This window comes from Frankliniella occidentalis, unplaced genomic scaffold (genome assembly GCF_000697945.3).
Source record: "Frankliniella occidentalis isolate FOCC.00 unplaced genomic scaffold, Focc_3.1 Scaffold13, whole genome shotgun sequence".
NCBI classification, from domain to species: domain Eukaryota; kingdom Metazoa; phylum Arthropoda; class Insecta; order Thysanoptera; family Thripidae; genus Frankliniella; species Frankliniella occidentalis.
The window spans coordinates 868,536-873,432 of NW_026267143.1; the positions used below are offsets into that span (position 1 = coordinate 868,536).

The 4,897-nt window shown below is 58.5% G+C and overlaps 1 protein-coding gene across 5 annotated transcripts in view; it reads right to left on the minus strand.

Moving 5' to 3' along the window:
• The window catches only part of LOC113217641 (PDZ and LIM domain protein 3), a 32,068-nt gene extending 29,431 nt beyond the window's left edge, over positions 1 to 2,637 (minus strand). The window contains exon 1 of one of the 5 annotated variants that reach the window (XM_052263652.1): positions 2,300 to 2,637. The gene's annotated coding sequence lies outside the window, so the exon portion shown is untranslated. The remainder of the gene's footprint in view (positions 1 to 2,299) is intronic. The other 4 variants (XM_052263650.1, XM_052263649.1, XM_052263651.1 and 1 more) reach the window with 4 other exon arrangements.
• Positions 2,638 to 4,897: the final 2,260 nt, after the last annotated feature.

Here is a 4,897-nt window from a genome sequence, read left to right on the forward strand (position 1 = left end):
GGGCACCACCACCCCTTGTGTTATTGTCAATCTACACACTGAAAACGCAAGTGTGTGAATCTCACACACTTCTTGTAGGTGTGTGAATGTCCATTTGAACACTTAAGGGAGTAAAGGGTCTGAATTTCCCATTGAAATTTACTCACTTGTGCCTCTATGTGTACGAATGTCGTTCTCACACCTACAAGTGTGCGACATATTCACACACTTGTCTTTCAACTTTTTTTAACAGTGTTGCCGCCCGTTGTCCAAAGCAAAAGTGTCGCGTTTCACATCAACGGCCGCCGTTAGTATCGAGCCCCGCGGAGCACAACGAGGAGGCGCGGTATATTTAGCGGAAAAGCAAAGCGCGGGCCCGCGGTGCCCTGGCGGTGCCCTGGCGGTGCCTGCCTGCGGTAACGAGGGCCGCCGTGTGCCTTTCTTTCGCAGTACGCCCCCCACACCCACACTATTTGCCCTGCCTGCATGTATCCGACGCATGTTTTCTTCTTCATACAAACAAAGTTGTTTCAGTTTGCTGTTGGCCGCGGTCGCGCGGCGTCTAGGAGGGTTGACGACTACAGGAAACGAACGGCAACCGCTTGACGTGCACGCTATGATTGTTCGTGCTTTTAGACTGGCACGTCCCCCTCTCGCGGGCTTTTCTTGCAACGTGCACCTCGCGCTCAGTCAAAGAAGCAGCGCGTCGCGACCCCGCAGCACGAAACGGTTCGAGTGAAGTCATGGTGAAGTTCACTGTCAGATATACCAGGTGGCTGATTAACCCCGCGCACTTCTGTAGTTAGACTGTACCGCACGCACGAGTGCGGGCAAGTTGCCTACTCGACCGGCCCGTAAGGCGCCGTGGACAGGGGCGATAGGCAAGCCCGCCCGCACTCGTGCGTGCGGTACAGTCTAACTACAGAAGTGCGCGGGGTTGTACCCGGTAAGCCATGCGGAAGAGGTACAGCAATTATGTAGTGTCAACCACACTGACCACTAACTGCGTTGTACTTTATACAGGGCCTCTACCAGCGCGACAGGGGCCACTATTGTAAGGGAAAGCCATCTCCGTATCCTGGCACTTCCCTCTGGCACTTCCCTCTGGCACTTCCCTCCGGCGCGGCGCGGTCTCCGATTCGGCTGACGAGGCGGGCGAAGTTCTGTACGTTGTCTACTTGCTGGGGTTTTTGTACAGCGACGTGCCAACCTCACATATGGCTTCTTATAGGGCTGGCCTGAAGAGGAGCGGGGGAGTCGATCCCCCGAAAACCACGCGTCTTACTTCCCTAGTTACATTGTTACCTGCAACGTCCACTTGGTCCATCGTCTCTAATCACGGCGCCTAACAGTCCCCAGCGAATAGGCAAAGCAACTCGCACGGGGGGTCGTATACAGGGTGGTCCATAGACCCCTTCCTTTATTTTGCTTATACTGTACCGCATGCAGGCGTGCGGCCGGGTTGCATACTCACACGGGGCCATAAGGGGCCGTGCAGAGCGACGGTAGGCAAGCCCGCCCGCACGCCTGCATGCGGTACAGCATAAGCAAAATAAAGGAAGGGGTCTATGGACCACCCTGTATAACTACGGGAGCGAGTGGGGGCCGAGGCCCACCAGTGCCACTCTGGGAAAAATCTTCGCTCTCCACGGCCAAAACTTTGACTATTGGAACTAAAAAGGCGTCCAGTCCAGTCTGCCCCCTTAGTTGCAACCATTCGTTGTAGTGTTAGGCTATGTAAGGCTGTGTGTTGGGGTGGAGCGCCTCTGCTAAACAACACTCAGCCAGCAAGCGGCTCACATCTACACGGATACGCTCCCGAGTATCAATCGGACACACCCGACGCAAAAAGTTATCCGTTACCCCCTGCGTCGAGGAGTCTGCGGTGCGCCGGGGTGCACGACCCACTGCAGTCAGAAGCGAGAAAGTCTGCTCAGTCAGAACTCTGTTCACAGCCCAGTTTGCAGTGCTAAGGACGTTGCGACGTTCATACAAGTTGCTTTCAATAGTCCATCGAGACTGATCCAATCAACTGGTCTCAATAAACCATTCCGGTAAAGTCGAAATGTAAAAGAATGCGGGTAACAAGAAAACCAACCAAGTCACCACGTTAAAGCATAGTGATTCCCGTTTTGTTGTTCCTTGCATTCTATCTTCCGGTCCGGAACGCTTTATTAGGAACATTAGCCGATAGCTGGTGGGTCTCTTTTATTTCAGAGCGCTGGTTAATGTCTGCCCTCCGGGTGACGTGCAATGATAAGGTTTGCCGGTGCAGCTCGGCCGCGGGGGGAGCCCGAGCAGCTGGCGTTCGTTACCTGACCTGCACTGAGCCGGTGCGCTCACGCCTGGAAGCGCGTCCCGCTGTCAGGCCGGCAAACGCGTCCCTCCGCCGTCCACTTCCCGCGAGGGTTTCGAACACGCACCCCGGCACGCGTCACTCGCACGTGTGCACGCGCTCTCCCGGGGGAGCCCGCGCCCGCCCGCCGCACGCCCCGCGCGCCCCGCAAAGGCTCGACACGACGCGACAGGCCCGGGCCACGAGGCGTGAACCGAACCACCGCGTTCAAAAAACTGGTCGTTGCTGGCGGAGCTGACCGGCCTCTGCCACGCACTGAGCCAGGCGGGACCATGTAAACACCCTGGGCCGGGTCGCGGGCCGGCCGCGCGGGCCGCGCCAGCCGCGAGGGGGAGCGCCAGCGCCAGCGCCAGCTCGCGGGCCCAGCCGCGGCTCCGCCCCCGGCCGCCCCGGCCCCGGCCGCATCCTGGGTCGCCATGGCAACCAGGAAGTGGACGCCGCCGCCGTTTCCCTCGCTTTTGCACTGCTTTGCACTTCCCCGCGCCAACTGCGTCCCGGTGTACAGTGTGGCGCGCTGTTCGAAACCGTGTGGCCGAATAGCGACGCCTGGCCGAAAGGGTGATGCATTCTGGGGGAAAAATAAAAGACCGCTCACGCAGCTGACTTTGGTTCCGCATGTGTTCAGATCGGTCGGCCCGTAGATATCCGGACAGTCAACAACAAATAAGAGTGCAGTGCAGCCTTTTCGTCCAACCGGACATCCAAAGAGATCCGGAGGTGTGCAAAAATTATTTTTTTTAAATATTTATTGATAAAATTATTGACAAAGTCGTTTAACTTCCGCCATCACGCAAGTCGCTCTGGCTGACTTTTCTGTGACCTTCACGGTCCCTAGGCCCTCCTCCCGTTCCTTACGTCATGTGCACATACCAGACGAACACAAAGGGGCTGGGGAGGGTGCAGGCGGTGCAGGCGGCGACGAGGGCGGCGGCAGGCGGCAGCAGGTGTCCGGCTATTCTCATATACTTGCGCTCTGATTCGCGATGGAGTACTTATTCTGCGCCGGCCCGCTAGCCGCGTAGGGTTGCGTCCGAAGAGCCCCACCCCCATCCCCCCTCTCTCTCTCTCTCCCTCTCTCTCTTTCTCTGTCTCTGTTTCACTTGGACGGTGGGGGTGCGACTGCGGGCCCCTCTCAAGTCTCATGGGCTCAGAGACGCTGGCAGAAGTCAATAATGCTCTTGCTCATCGCTGCTGTCATGTTTTTGCTCGCGAACGGTATGCTGTTTAATTCGAACAAAGGGCAGCAGAAAGGGTGAACTTTCGAGTTCTAGTGCTGGTACCGGGTGATTCAGAGAAGACGCAGGTGGGGCGGGTTTGCCTACTCGCTGTGCCCACAAGGCGCCATGGCCCCTTAGGTAGGCGAACCCGCTCGCACCTGCGTCTTCTCTGAATCACCCAGTACATTTATGCTTAGTGACAAATTATCCCATCCATGGCCTCCGTCGAAACCATGTCCATTGGTCTCTAACCAACTATGATAAGCCTGTTGACGTTGTATCCAGTGATATTGTGCCTGGGTCGGTCTGGACAACTCCTCTGCCCGGTTAGTGGAGGTCCTTGCCTCCGGAGCGTGCGAGCTGAAAGGGCCTGGGAGGGGGGGGGGGCGGTTGGAAGGCGGTCAGCGCCAGCAGGGGCGGAGGTGAGTGGGGCGCTCAGCCGGGGCCGGCCGGCAGCGAGACTCGGGCCAAAAATAAAGCTGAGATATCGCCGGGCTCGCGGCGAGGCCCTGGGGTCGCGCCGCCAGCCCGCAGCCCCAGCCGGGGAGCAGGCGGGAGTAGGCCTAGGCCACCTGGTGCAGAGAGCAGTGCACAGGCGCCGACCCCGGCGGGGCGGTCCACAAGTCTTCACTGGCGCCTCCCGCCTCCTCGTCGGCGTGGAGCTCGACCACGACTCTAGCGCTGCAGAATCCTTGACCACGTCCATACCTCGCCTTGGCCCTGACCCCCTGACCTGGTCCTGACCTCGGTGGTCAGTGGATCGTCCGATGGGTCACCAAGCACCCGGGCCCGTCCTGCGCGTCCAGGACAGCTGCAGGGCGGGATCGAGCAGACTGTCATAAAACCCCCGGCACGGCCCGTCCTACAGTCTAATATTAGGGGTGGGTGGAAACGGAAGCGGGTCAAGAGGCGGGAATACATTCTGACCGTCGTCCGAATCAAAGCCTCGGCTGCCTGCAAGCGCTCCAAGCTCACGGCGCGGGCAACACTTCCTCAACCCCTCTCATCGTGACCCGGCCTCACTCCTAACGATGGTGCTGCCGCACTCTGTCCTTGCGCGGGTGCGAGTAGAGGCGAGTAGGCAGGCCCTGGACCTCACCGCGCCATCTCGCGGGCTTCCCTCGCGACGACACACTGTTCGCACGCAGCCCGCGGGGCCGCTGACCGCGTCTGTCGTGCACCTGTCACGAACATAACGTGCCATGCGACTCCTCATGTGCCAAGTGGAATCCCAAACCACGCCGAGACTCCATCACACATCGAAGGATGTAACCCAGGACCACAATATTAGTCCAAAAGAACAAAAATCTGCATAATTTTGGGAGTTGTTATGAATAGTTTTTGC